Source organism: Poecilia mexicana, unplaced genomic scaffold (assembly GCF_051168715.1).
Source record: "Poecilia mexicana isolate PSO_F unplaced genomic scaffold, ASM5116871v1 scaffold_21, whole genome shotgun sequence".
NCBI lineage: Eukaryota > Metazoa > Chordata > Actinopteri > Cyprinodontiformes > Poeciliidae > Poecilia > Poecilia mexicana.
Genome location: NW_028263390.1, coordinates 16755370 through 16771349, shown reverse-complemented (window position 1 = coordinate 16771349; position 15980 = coordinate 16755370).

Genomic DNA, 15980 nt, shown 5'->3' with positions numbered 1-15980 from the left:
GCCTAGCCAAAGCCCAGACTTTAATTGAGATGCTTTTAATAGTTGAATGAGGTTGAATGTGGCTCAATTATAATAAATCCACAAAGAAGATTTGGTCAAAATTCCTCCAAATTAAATTAATACTTGATCTCAGCTGTTATTGGCAAGGGCGGCACAACTAGTGATTAGGTTTTAAGGGAAAGTTACTTCTTCACATTGGGTCATGTTGGTTTCTAAAGCAAGAAAATCATCATTTAAGCTTAAAAACATCTGTAAGGAGGCATAACAATAACACAAAACATTCAGAATAAAACACAAATTTATTTTGAACCAGTAGATCAAACCAAAAATAAGAAAAACGAATATATACTGCTCAAAAAAATAAAGGGAACATTTCACTTTAATTGTGTGTGGCTCCAAATCCAGGCCTCCATTGGTTAACAAATTTGATTTCCATTGATGATTTTTGTGTGATTTTGTTGTCAGCACATTCAACTTTGTACAGAACAGAGTATTCAATGAGAATATTTCATTCATTCAGATCTAGGATGTGTTATTTGAGTGTTCCCTTTATTTTTTTGAGCAGTGTATATATCATCATTTGTAGCCCTTTAGACTATTTCCGTGGAAATACTTTTTTTAAATGCATCAAAACTTTCCTTGAGTAACCATAGAAACTATATTACCATCCAAAGAAAAGAGGCTATTTTAGAATCTGACCTCTTATTTCTGGTTTTACAAGTTTTACACGTTTAGCGGAGGGAGGGACTTCAGTGCTGCTTCCAGTGAACAGGCAGGTCAACTGGTTGCACTGGTTTAAGTTTTCAGTTTACATGGGATGAAGGAGGAGTTCACGTTAATGCTGATCAGTAACACGTACTCTTTGTAAAGAGTACCGTCAAGAAAGGTGTGTTAATGCGGCCTCGTTAAGACAACTTTAATCAGGCCTTAAAAAGCCTTTGCTGTCTTCATCCTGACATCACTGTAAAAAGTATTCCTGCCACTTGAAATTTTTCACATTTTGTCACATTACAACTACAACTTGCAGTATCCTTCACTGACATTTTACGTGATAACCAAACCATTTTTATGCCATAAAAATGGAAGGAAAAAAAAGCCAGAGGGAGTCTCATTTAAAAGTTTTCACAGACTACAAATGTGGAATAAGATGCGCTGCCCACACGAGACCAAATTCAGGAGAAACCTTGAAAAGAAAATCTAGTAAAGACCACAAAAGACTTGAAACTAGGGTGAAGGTTCATCTTTCAATCCCCCTAAATGTGGAGCTGGAACTGCAACTAGATCATAGCAAGATCATATGTTAGAATGGCCTAGTCAAAGCACATACTCGTATCAACCTGAAAATGTGTGTTGTAGAAAAATACATTGGCAGACACTTCACCTAACTAGGCTTGAGCTAAATATGCAAAGAAAAATGGAAAATGGTGTCGGATGACTTGCGTATCTGGTAGAGAACGACCCCAAAATTCTTGATGTATGAAATAATAAATATAACTGCAAATTTAGATTTTCATTTATGGGCAATTTTGAAAACCAGTTATCCTACTGTTTCTAGTTATGCACTACTTTGTGTTGACTTACGACATAAACTCCCAATAAAATACTTTAAACTTGTGCTTTTAAATACAGACAGCGCTGTGTGTTTGTGTCGTTAGTCATTGCCTCAGTTTGCAGACGGGACGCGTTTTTCTGCAAAGAAAAACAAACAGTGTTGCCAAAAATGTTTCGGTCCTGTGCTTGATGTCTTGGGTGATTCTTTCCTTTCTGAATTGGACAGAAATTGAGTTTTTCTCCTCTTTCAAACCTTCACTCTTGCTCATCTTGTAGAAGGATAGATACGCTGAGCAGCTGGTCCCATACAGGGTCTCGCTTGGTTGGTCTGCAGGGCGCCAAGGATTTTTAACCTAAAATCCAGACTTTCCACAGCGAGCGACATTGTGCAACATCTCAGTAACTCTGCACGACATTTCTGTGAGTGTGGGGAGGGGGGGGGTGTAGTGGTTCAGAGGATGAAAAAAAAAAGAGAGCGAAACTGTGATAACTCAGCCATGCAATTTGGACTTAACATACTGATGTGTTCACCAGTGCAGTATCCTACAAGCTGGAGGAAGATAAGACAGGAGGCTGCAGTCAGCATACGACAACAGATCAAACAAATAAATAAACAGGATTTAAAAAATGCATGAATGCAAATCCCACAAAAGTCAGCTTTAAGTCTTATTTTTCTAAGATGATTTCAGTGCATTTCAGCCAAAGCTACGATAGCCTATTTGTACACCGGGTTTTCATATATATATATATATATATATATATATATTTTTTTTTTTTAAGTACTTGCAGCTGTTGAGACAAAAATGCTTGAGGGATGTTCTGTTTTGTGAAACATCATGGAGGCAAAGAAGAAAAATATATGCATATCCTCTGAAAAATTTCCTCTCCATTCTGTCTGTGAAGTTGAAAGTGACAACTGCAGTACCTTTGTTCTCAGAGTGCAGCCACAAAAATAGCTTTCAATAATATATTAGGAAGAATAATAAAAAAGTGTGTTAGCTGCTTTCTGCTCAGCTGTGTATGTTCCAGGTCCTCTAGCCTTTTTCTTTTTCTTTTCTTTTTTGCGCTGTACGCCAACTATAAGGGACAAAAAAAAAAAAAAATCAAACTAGTGAACACCAACTGATCCTTTTGACTTGTAAAAGCGCTCCACTAATCAAGCATGAAGTCAATTAGTCCTGGAATAAATGTCTTATTTCTCCACATGCATCATCATCATCCAATCCTAACCGGACAATTACTTGCACAGGACACATTCCTTGTATCTTTCTACATGCAAACAGCAATGTAATGACTCAGGCATGCAAAGCGCCTTGACCAACAGAGCGTCCACCTGAGGCAACGGGGGTGGAGATTTAATTTCTTGAGTGCCCCCGTATGACAAATTGCAATCCAAATGTGACTTTCCTTCAGGCTCCGTGGAGGCCAGCCAAGTGGAGCACAAGTGGAAAATAAAAGCGTGAGTATTCAGAAGAATGGGGGGGTAAGGAAAGAAGAGACGAGTCTTGGGCGGGCATCAATTATTAAGACGTGGATGACAGTTGTGACAGTACATCTGTATCACATTAGGGAGGAAATGTTTTAACAAAGCCAAGTGCCACGCCGCTGCGAATATGAGACGAGTGTTTCGAGTTCTCGCTTCCGCCCTTGTGTTCGGATTGTAATAAAACCACACGTTGAGTTTCAGGAGGATATTTTCTCATCGTGAAAGCTACGAGGAATGGGTTAAAACAAGTTGACGTGGAATGCAGCTCAAATCACGCGAGTTCAAAAACAGGGTTTTTCCAAGTTGATGAAGACCAAAGTCAGGAAGTGGGAAGCAGATGTTAGCAGAAAGTAATCAAAGTAACAAATGAATGAACATGTAGGGAATGATTAAATGGGAATGTCTTAATATGTCTCCGCTCTGAGAACCGGGGGAACATTTGGGACTTTAAGGCCTCATAATGCCTATGTCTGGAAAGGTTTTCATATTCGTTAAACTTTTTGGGATTTTCACACATTACGAAAACAAACTTTAATGTTTCATCTTGAGTTTTTATGTATTAGAATAATACAAAGTCCTACGTAGCTGTAAAACAGAAGGAAAATGATAAATAACTTTCCAAAACAAGTGTTTACAAATAAAAATCTGAGAATGTACCTAGGTATTTTAGCCCCCTTTACACTGATCCCCTTAAATAAAATCCACTTAAACCTGATGCCAGTTAAAACGTCATGTTGTAAATACAGTTGTTGTGCACATGAGACCTTAGAGGTTTGTTAGAGAATAGTATTATGACATAAAAGATACATGTCTTGATTATAAAACAATGTCCTATCTTGCGCAAAAAGGATCGGTTACATTGAGGAAAAAAACAGAAACTCACTTATTTATTCAAAGGTCAACCAGTATAATTACTACATATGGCATCAGTAAAATGGAATAATACAAAAAAAGCCAGCGTTTTAACAGCAAAGAGCAGAAATACAAGACGACATCCAAAGTTGCGTCAACATTTCGTGAACAGTCTCCACTAAAATCAACAATAGGTGTGGTGAACTCAAAATTAAGTCTCTTGTTTCATTAAACTGGGCTTTGTGTAGACTTTCAAACCAACAAAAACTTTCTCCCTGAGCCACAGAAAACACAACTTGTTCCTCTAAATACTCTAAGCCCAAATCCCTGTGTAAAAGTCAAACTTAACGTCTTAACAGTGGAGAGCTGTTCTAAATATGTTAGCTATTGTCTATTCCCACAGAAGGCACTGCAGCTAATATATTGCAAAACTATAAATTAAAGTAGTAAAGTACACCTCCGTTGTTAAGCTTGAAGCTCTTAGATGTTGACATTTGATTTTACCTGTTTTTATTTTTTTTAAAAATCCCTACATGGGGGAGATTAAAACGGCTTCTGTAGCCATTTCTCTTGTGAATGTTTACATGATGTCATCCTTTTATTCTGGCCCTTTCCTGTCACTGTACGCAGAGGCACAATGGCAGCAGTTTTCAGGAAACATGTAATCTTAGATTTCATTTGGTGTCCGTTTTGCTTCATCTCCGTGTAATGGATATATTTACGCTGTTTGGCTTGTGATGTAATTCGTCAGCACGCACAAAAAGAACCCCCTGTCTATTCTACGCTTGTTCTGAAACTCTGCTTACGTGATACCAGGTAGGTGTCGGAGCCGAGCGGTTCTCCAGAAAGCTGCAGGTTAGATCTCAGTGACTCATGTGAGTGTGTACTGTATGAGCCCACTGACTCATCTGTAATTCTTTGTAATGAACACAAACCACTAAACAACAACGTCTGGCTGGCCTAACGAAGCCTTGTTTTTGTCAGCAAACTCGTCCTGCAGGGGCGGGGGGAGACTGAGTGGTTGGAAAATACTGGGAAGCCTGATGCGTTTTGGACTGACGTGGAAGCTGGAGTGGGTAACCAAACAACCTATCTGTCTGTATGTCTGTGTAGTTCTGCCTTTACTCATCCGTCTCTCTGTGACTTCCTCTCACCCACCAGCGCGTCTGCCTGTTGCCAGGTGATGGAGATGGACTGGCTGTCATCAGTGAAAATCTGTCACGCAGATATTTAATGCGTAAAGGCTTGTTGGGTCACTTAATTGATTGGTTGAAAAAGCTTTTAGCACTCTGTGAACAAACCGTGAACTCTGGGAGCTTAAAGCTCACCAGAACTTTGCCACGCAACTGCTTGAAAAAGAAATGACATGACCCGTTGTTTTCCCAATTTAAGTAGGGCAAATGATTTGGAATCAATCGACATCATGCAAAAGTGTAAGACACAGAATGACAGTTTATGTTCTTGTTTCATGTTATATAATATCTTCATTTACTCTACTTTTTTCATATTGATAATTATAATACAGTACTGACAGGTTGCTCAGTACAAGGAGATAGATGCCTTTATTTTAGCAGAAGATGCTCTGGGGCAGGATGATATGATTATTTCATATCAATTGATATTGATAATAATTAGTTTTTTGTTTTAAATATATAAAATACTGCCAAACTTGATGGCGTGACCGTTCCTGTTTTATCCGCAGTTTTCACTCCACAGCGTTTTTCTTTTTAAGCAGTTATGAGGGAACCTTTAACTGCTACTGCGTCGGCTACTCAACAGGTCGTTGCTAGGTAACCGCAAGTTACTCAGAAGGTTGTTGCTAGGTAACCACAGAGAGAGTTAGTTTGTTGATTCCACTCACTTTGTTCAGCTGGCCTTGAGAGGTTCATTGGATGAAACCATCTTTTTGGAGTAGGAGCCAAACATTCTGGCTTTTTGAAACATACTTAAAAATCAAATATCATTCACTTCTTCGTGTTGTAGAGCTACAAACCCAGAACTTGCATTCATCCTTCACACTGTAGTGTCAGTCAAACTTCCATTACTCACCAGGGAATCTGCACTGACAATCTGTGTGTGTTAAAAATTGATTTTAAGGTGTTTTCATTGATTTTGAAATGGATTAACGGTCATAGTCCAACCTAATATCTTGACTGTTACTCTATAATCCTATACTTCCACAAATTTGTTAAAAATGTATCCTGACTTTTAGTTGAACATCGTTTGTTTGATTTTATTCATCCGTGTTTACATATTTCACTTTTTTATTTTGTTTTGTGTGGTTCTATTGAATTTTTTAACACTTCACACTTCAAATATAAACATCAAATTTTATGTTTCTATTTATCTGTTATTTGATTTATGAGTACTTTTTTGGTGTTTTGGATTTTTTAATTTATATCTGGTGTTTTCATATCGACAGCTTCAATTCGATTATTGTCAATTATGACAATAATTGAATAACATTTCAGATTATTATAAATTTTTTATTTGCATAGTTTCAAACATTTTAGTGTGATGGTCATTTGCAGTGCTTGTTGTTAATGTTTGATTGTACTGATGTGATATAATGGATTTTTTAAAATAAATTTTCTGAAAATGGGCAAATACAGTACATATACAGACATAATTTTATAACGAGGGAGCCAATTTAAGCTTTGCCACCTCAGCTGAGTCTGTCGGCTTGCAAGCCTTTATTTCTGCTTCTTCTTTTGCATTCAAAAGGCTGCGATGGTGAGCTGCAAGCTGACATTTCGCTGCTGGCCTTTCTCTACGCTGGCCTTTAAATTAGCTGTTTTGTGTGTCTTTGTGCTGTGTTTAACTGTGTGTTAGGTCAGATTAACAAATGCTAAGGCCCTTAGCAGGCTGAATAACAGCATTAACCAGCAAACAATGGGACTGTGGGACTAAGCCCTTTTCCAACCTGTCTGACAGCTTGTAGCGTTGATGTCATCCTCTGACTCAGGCTGTTACCACCGCTGCTGCCACCCTGGACGTTTGGAGGCATGACATCACCAAATGACACATATCATTCTCCACTACTGCCTCTGTGCTTTCAGTTCAACGCTTTGTTCTGTCTCTCTAACTCCAGTCATTTGCATACTCATCAACTTTGCTGCACTGTGGGCTTCCACCTTATCAGACTGTGATCACAGAGGAGGAAGGGTATTGTACTTTGCTCATAGAAATGGAAAAATCTGGATTTTTGTCTGTTTTGATTTGTTGTGTATAATTGGGAGACACTACCTCATAAACTCAAACCATATTTTCAGATGGACCCTCATTATTGAATAAAAAAAAAAGAAATAAACATAGGTTAATTAATTTTCCATTTTCTCTGGGTTTACATATGTCTAAATATATTTATTCATACATCAATACCCACACACACTCATAAGGTTGTTTTCACTAAATCATTGGTTTCAAAAACTCTTTAAGATTCCAGACTACAAAAGTCTTGTTGCCAACCTCTAAGTTGCTGGTTGACTCCCGCAAACATTGCCAATGAGATACTGAAGAAAGAGTTTGGTGGGAACACAAGCAACTCTAACAGGTATTCTTGTGAATGACTCAGCATTAATCCCTAAAAACCTACAAAATCGTTTTATAATAGTTTCCGTAGATCTTCTCAATTGCTGGGTCTCCTCAGACAGTGGGAGTCATGGTTTTGATTTTCAGAATAACGCTAAAAGATTGAAAAAGCATCAGTGTTTGTAGAAATTGTCAAATCAAATGTAGCTACACCATTTTAGGTTTAAAATGCAATTTCACATGACGTCCACAGCTGCGAAATAATCCCACTTCAAAAAGTAAAATAAAATTGTACCCATCCCTTTAAGACGATTTTACACGTTACAAATTTCCATTTGTGAAAATTAATATTCAGTGTATTTTAGTATCATTCTGTTCCCATTTTGAGCAGGACCAAAATGTTATATATTCATGTTTTATTGATACACATTTACACGCAGTTTCATCGTCCTGCTACCACTGAAATAATGTTTTTTAAAAAATGACTTTACCAAACATTAACAATGTTAGTGATGAGTCAGTAGAGAAAATCAAAGGAGATATTCAGACAAAATGTAAATGGTCCCCTCCAGTATGGAAATGTAGAAGAAGACTGTTTTGCATATTAATTTGTATCTGATGTGGTGTTTTAGTTTAATGATCTTCATGGAAACTTTTAAACTCTTTCAAGAGGACTTAAAAGTGTTGGAAATAAATATTTCAGCACTGATTTGCACGATGAAGTTCAACAAATTTCTACACAATCAAATTTGAAGGAATTATTTATTTTTGAAGGCAGACTTTGAAGTCTTACGTTTCTTTGCTTCCACTAAAGAACATCTGTTAAGCTTTGCTCTGGAAAGGGAGCAAAGGAACTGTTCTGCTGTGTGAGGAAACTTTTCTCCTGCAAAAATCATCCATCTTTCACTCGGGAAGTGGAGCGTTTTACATTCCTGACGGCTTGTTTAGAGTTATACGAGGATGTTACCTTACAGCCGAGGTCATGAATGCAATCTCAATTAAAACTTGCAGAGAGAAAATAAAAAACACAAGCTGATATGATAGACCAGATCTTTCTGTGATTTACTGACAGTTTGGGTGTGGCCGTATTAAACCAGAGCAGTTCTGTTTGAATGCAGGACGACAGCTGTGGACGGAGGATAAAGCTCAGCCTCCTGTGGGAGAAGCCATTCAGACCTAAAATGTCCTGGCTTCTGCACAGCCATGCAGCAGATGACCCTCCCACTGTCCTAGAAACTGTTGCTATTTAGACATGATTACCGTTGGGTGCAGAGAGAGTCATTGTTATTTATATTTTCTTATCTGTCAGTTGGGTTTATAGGTTTGGGGGGGAGCAGAAACAGCCGACAACCTGATGGTTGAAGCAGAGAAATTTGGGTTATGACCTCAGAAGCCCTCCCCCCCAGATAAAGCAGATGAGCATAAATATGCGGGAGCATCATCAAAAATCCCCAAGGGGATGATGCAGTTCCCCTTTGGGTTAAGGTCAGAGTTAAATCGAGATCCAACAGCGGGCTGAGTGAAATTATCTCGTCTTTTAGGGGTCATTTTCACACATTTAGTTAAAAGATTGATGAAAATCCCCAAAATGTGCAACAGATTTCAACTTCCTCACTTAGCTTATTCACCTTAAACGTGAGCACATGTTTAAATTGTATGATTGTATGAGCTGGATAATATTTAGTCGCTCCTTGGTGACCATGAGGATGAGTCACTGCTCCTCTGGCGAAGCGAACATGCCAACAGGAGCCCCTAACACAGAGCAGACTGCAGGAACGCACGAGCTGTTATGAGTTCAGAGATGGAGCTGTTATTGTTAAATGTAAACCGTCCCTGTCCTGTTAATCTGTCAAAGCGGCAGGCTTCCCCGCACACAGCCAACGCTCCCAGGAGAAACTTTGGTGTATATTTAGAACATGATTTTTCTTCTGACTTTGACTGCACACAACCGCTTTATTCTGCTAAATTTAGTTGTCCTTTACCCCCACCTGGAAACCCCCTGTCACACAGTTTCAGAGGCGGTGTAAACCACAAGATGACGTCTGAAATGTGTTAAAAACGTTGTCCCCTTTGCACACAGTTCATAGATCTAAATACGTTGTCTGTTTTGACTCCCTGGTGCATTTCAGTAAGCTTGCATATAATTGAAATAGCAATTTATCTCAGCGATTCAATTCAAAAAGAGAAACTCCTACGGAAAAAAGCTCATATTATCTACACTCACACACATATCTATGTATCACATAAATTACTTTATTATTTATTTATTTATTTATTTATTTATTGTATAGTAAATTTCTTAATCTGGGACCTTAGTCCGAATTTTGTACCACAATCAAGCAAAATGGTATGACAATAATAAAAAAAAAATCCTTCAATCCTTGAAAAATACACATTACACACTGAGTGATATTTTTAAAGTGATAATTGTAAGAATGACAACTAAGGTTGTCACTGTTGCTTTTGCACACTTTGTCCTTCCACTCAACTTTCCCTTGATATGATTTTTGTGGAGGGTGTCAGGTCATCAGTCTTCCCCATGGTTGTGAAAACCATAACGTTACAATTCTGTTCTTAAAATAGTTTTACATTGATGTGGTGTAATATTCTAGTTTCCTGATAAACTGAATTTTTGGTTCGCACTGGCTGTGGACCATAATAATTAAAATGACCAAAAATAAATATTGGAAATAAAACACTTGGTTTGATGAATCTAAATGAATCTCACTCTGATAAATAAATACATTTCTGGAAAAACTTATTAAAATCGGTTTGATGATCTGAAACATTGAAGAGAAAGATACAACTTCACAAGAGAAACTAAAGACCACTATTGATGCGGTAGATTGAAAGTGACAAATAAAGCAAAAATGACTACGTTGGAAAACTTTCTGCTTTGCCGAAACTAATAATAAAGCTTAAGTTTAAAAAAAAAATCTTAGTTGGTCATCTTGAATACAAAGTTCTTATAGATCCATTTTTTATAGAATCCTAATTCCAGTTATGTAGTTTACAGACACTATGATTAAAGAGCTTAGTAGGTAAAAGAACAACTAAAGAAAACTAACTCCAGCTGACAGAAGGGAATTAAACTCTTAATGAAATGAAATAATAAAAAAGGAATATTTGAAGAAATATTGAACTTATGTTGGTCCACGTCCTCCACCAGAATCTATTTGGAGTTCGGAGAGAGGATATTTCATGGCTGCAATCATCACTGCTAAACTCATGAATGTATTTAGTTTTTTTTTTTTTTTTTTCAAATGTATTACTAACTGCATGGTTATAAACAGCCTTAAAGGGAAATGATTTATTCCCAAGAAGAATTGTTACAATTTAGAAAGAAATCTACACATCCACACAAAAATTTAATTGCTTTTTATGTTAAATATTCATGAAACATTTTCTAAACATGGTCGTTTTTCTTCCATTGGCCATTATGTGCTACTCTGTGTTGGACCATGACAAGATTCCAGTAAAATACATTGAGATATAAATGTGCAATTTGACAAAATGTGAAAAAAGTTGAAAGGATAGAAATATTTTTGCAAGGCACTTTAATGTCGAATCAACTCTTTGTGACCTCACTGTACCGAAAAGGAAGTCAGGGGCTTTCTCGGCGCACTGGTTTCGAACATGAAATTCACGTCCAGTGGTGACACCCCATGTTTTTAAATGCTTTCAATGTAGAGTAAACATTTAGACAGGAAACCAAATTTCCATCCAGTAAAATAAACAAAACAAAACAAACAACAAAAAAAAAAAACACAACAGTGTGACAGCACTTCTGAGGGACACACCAGATTGTATTGGCAAACTGGGCTGACAGTTTTGTATTTTTTTGTTCAAGACAAACAATCAGACATCTTTATTGAACTTGTGCATTCAAATAAAGTGTCTTCTGACTCAAAATAAGATTTAAGAAAAAAGATTAACAGTTCATCGAGAGGTTAGAGGTACTTTAAACTGTCTTGTTCCATGTTGTATGCTAAAAGTAGAAGCTGATAAATATGCAGGAGGTGAAGAAGCAAAGGTCGACAGGCTGTTGAGTGTTTTGGCAGCGTCCCTCCTCGCCATTGCTGGACATGTTGCTTTTCAAGCTGTTGAGACTGCAGTGTGTCCATCTGTGCTGTTCCCTCTCAGAAGCAATCAGCAGCAACGCTTTTCCATTTATTAAATCTTGAGCTTATGAAATGAGGTGAGAGATGGCGGTCCGGTGAATATTCAAGACTAAAACAGTAATTAGTAAATGGGGGGGAGGGGGAGTTGATTTGTAATTCAAACAGTCACATGTGCCCTGCTAAATGAATATATGCATGACGACTTGTTTCCAAGGTTACTTAAGGTTGAGAGTTTCCTGTGCCTCTGTGAATGTGACTCTGCATCTGCACCTTTGCTGAAGACAGGAAGTGGTTTGGATCTTTCATCTGGGCCAGCGAATGTCGCACTGCGATCAGTCACATTTTCCATGCCGAGCAACAACAACAAAAAAAGCACGACCACATGACTGTGTTTCACATCAAGCTTTCACATTATCTAATGTGAGATACGCAAAACCACACCCTGTCATGTTTTCCACTGTATGACATTTTATAAAAGGAAGACGGCTTTCTCGGTCCACACCAAGATCTTGCAAAAGAGATTCTAAAATGAGTTTTCTCTGAAATGATGAAAAGCTTTCATCAGCATAAATCATTTTCACATCTACCTGTTCCCTGCTTCTCAAAGCAACAGACTGCAGAGATTAGGGATAAAACTATGTTTTAGCATATTTTTGTGCTTTAAGCACAGATGATCATAACAGTGAAGGTAAAAAAAACAAACAAACACAAAAACATATGCAGCACATACTGGATGCCTTGCTTCAATCTCAAATATAAATGTACCATGGATTAGTTTTCCACGCACAAACAAAATCAGTCCAGGATCAAACTCTATTAAAACCAGATAACATCCATCTATGCATAATCAGTACTTGCGTGTTCATGCATCCCTAGTAAGGATGTACACAAAGGGCTGAAAATAAATCATTGTTGTGGAGAGTTTGTAGCCCCACTCTTTGCTGCAGCTCTCCATCAGTTAGTTTTTCAGATTTTCCTACCGCTCTCTGTTTGTTTGGCTCAGTTTAGATTGTTTTAAATGTTTTCATTACTGCTCTGACTATTGCTTTGGAAAAATTCAGATGAGGAATAATTTGACTTAAGACAATCTTTTGACTTTAACAGAGGTCCACCTAACTTTAATGCCGTTAACATTTTGAAGATATGGGCCTCTGTTTCATATTAAATTAAATAAAAATTCAACTCAATTCACTTTATAATGCAGCAAATAATTATAATTCAAACAAACAGGAAGTCACAGGATACTTCCATTTCTAAGCACTCCTGTCATGTTGTTGACATCTTTTTTTTAAAATTACATTGTGGAGACGGATCAGTTTCAGAAAAGTTTTCATCCACATCAATCCTCACAAATCCACCCGAGTGTTGTTTTAAACATGCCAAGCCCACAGGGGGCAGTGTGGCGCAAACCTGAAACCTATGTCAGCCAATCAGATCGTTTCAAAACAACCACAACTTCCTGTTGGGAATTAAACGCCAGTAGGTTAATTTGTGTGTACAGATATATAGGTTAAGCTACTTTTGAATAGCCTATTAGAATATAAAATTAACAAAACACAAGACAATAACAAACACAAGTTATGTGGGTATATTGTCGTATTATTTTTCTCAGACTGTAATCTCTGTTTGCATGTAGACATGCAAACACAAATACTGAGTTTTCTCAAACCACCACTTTTGTCAGAATTTTATATATATATATATATATATATATATATATATATATATATATATATATATATATATATATATATATATATATATATATATATATATATATATATATATAAATAAATAATTGTTTTTAGTTATATTAAACAAATAAAAAGCCACAAGGGTAGACCACAAAATACATGGGCAATAGGCTGCATAATCCAGGATGATAAAGCACAATAGTGTCGAACTAAACCCCCCTTTACTATGAGCATGCTAGCACTCTCACTGTGGGTGGGAGGAGTCCAAAGACATTGCTGTTAAATGAATTGGTCCCTCTAAATTGCATTGACATAAACATGGTCTCTGTGGTGCCACAATCCAAATGTATCATCTCCAAAACCTTGTTCCCAACCTCTTTCATTGTTCCCTTGGTTTGAGTGCAGTTAAATCAAATAATGGCATGTTACACGGCTGGTAAGTATACAACAATTATGATAAAGCCGCCATAATTGAGTTAAGCATCCTGTCATCATTACTAATTAAAACACTGCAATACAGACAACATTTACACTCCCAATTTATATCTGGGTAAATTAATCTCACAGCCGACAGATTGTTTTTCCAGTGACAGAGTTAACAGGAGGCAGTTTTGCATAGAAATACCTGAACAAACAAAGAGCACTTCTGGGAACCGGCTTGTTTTTTCACAAAACCTTTTTGCATCTGAAGTCTGTTTCATTATCAGAGACACAATATCATCAAAAGCTCCTGTTATTGGCTGTCAACCTCTACCGTAAAATGGTTTTCTTGGAAATTGCTGGTTAGCTGGCAAAGCCTCATTTTCTGGCTCTGTAGAGCCAAATTCATGTTTTTGGTTTAAATTTACGACTGGTATGAGATTAGACCAAAAGTTGGGCGGAGGAAACCTGAAATACAGGGTGAGCTAGTTGAAGAGCTCAGTTCATAGAGCATCAATCAACCTGTTTAAAATTTAAATTTGATGTTGTTAATGATAACAAAACCCAGCACTTAAGTGGTTTTTCATGACTTATTTAGAGAGATGAAAGAATCAAAAAATTTATAAAATATCATGATACCCTTTCGCAAAACACTTTAAGTTGGGATTAAAAAAACTTTTTCCCTCGTCTCCATGTGTTTAGTAACAATATGATGAGGGGTGTTGAAATCTCTTACACCTCACTGGCTCCCCGCAGTCACAGCTAAGCAGCAGCTGACTTGTTTAGAGACAAGTCAGCTTTGCAGCTCGAGGTAATGATGTGGTGATGATGTGTGGTTTGTGTGCCCAGGCAGCAAGCTGCAGGATTCAAAAGCTCAAACAAGACTGATCATTTTGCAGACAAGAAAAGTAAGAAGGCGGGATATTGTTGTTGAATTTTAACCATTTATTCAGCCTAACATGGGATTAATGCACTCAGTTTGTTCACGGTCATTGTTTAAAAAAAAGAAAAGAAAAAAGAAACTAGTATGCAAAGAGTTCTGACGCAGGTTTTATGCTGAGTGCTGAAGTCAGTGTTGTTACCGCACTTCCTGCCGTTTCTGGATATCACCATATCTACTTATGATTGGCCTGAGTGACCTTAGATGTAAGTCATCATTCTGGGTTTATGAAAGGTTTTACGAAAAAAACAACAATCTCAAACCGATTCTCCCTGAATTGTGCCGAACATTTCCCTCCATTATTTGTAAATTTATACGGATGTGTTTTTAAGACTGAATTACAACATGTTAATTTTCCTCTTTGGCTGCTGTTTTTAGACCAGAGATACACTGATCCGATATTAACATCTGTATCGGTCCTTATATATATATTTTTTTATAAAACATTCTAGAGTATCGATGATAATGTACCTGATCTGTAAGGGCAGATCTATCCTGTCTAATTCTATGATTTATGCTCTGAGCAAAGTCATGCTTTATTATTTATTATTTCACATATTTAGAATTTCTGAACTATTTGAAAGGTTTTGTTGTAGTTTTTACGTTTGAACAAGGCAGTGAACCTATTGTTTTTGTCAGTTTCTGTTTCTTTATTATTTATTTTATATAGCTTAATTGCACTCACTGAACAAATTACAGAAGCATTGTTTTTACATGTTTGACCAAGCTTGTGAAGCTACTGGTGTATTTAAGTGTGCTGGATGGCTGCAAAGTAATAAAATAAATTTGTAGTCCAGTACATTTATGTTTGTGTTTAAAAAAACGAAAGAAATGTTTTAAGTCAATTCAACGCTTTTTTTCTGTATCGGATCGGTATTGGCTGATTCTAAGCTTTGCATATCTGATTAGGTGAAAAAAGTCGATCGCCGCATATCCATTTAAGACTCTCTAAATTTAATATTCTTTCCTGATAATGCCATCTATTTTATGAATTGCACTAGTTCCTCCCACAGTAAAACAACTACAGAACATAATTTTGCCACTGCCATACCCTCAGGTATTGAGAAACGATTACTTCCTGTAGTAGACTCTGCAGAAGTTATAAACTTTTACCCAATCGCTAACGTTTGGCAACAACGCATGCAATGTGCCAGTTCAACACTATGAAGCGTACCAGAAATTCTACCAGAGAAATCCATCTCAATGTCAGTCAGAGCCCTGAAGGGCGATGAGAATTGAGCGGAAATGTATGAGAAAACGATGGCATACCTAACAACTCATAAATTGAAAATACTATCTGACTGCAACATAATAATATCATAAACTAAGTTAGGTCTCTTTTGTTTCTTCTCTTTCTCTTTAACACATGGTGTAACAGGAGTCTT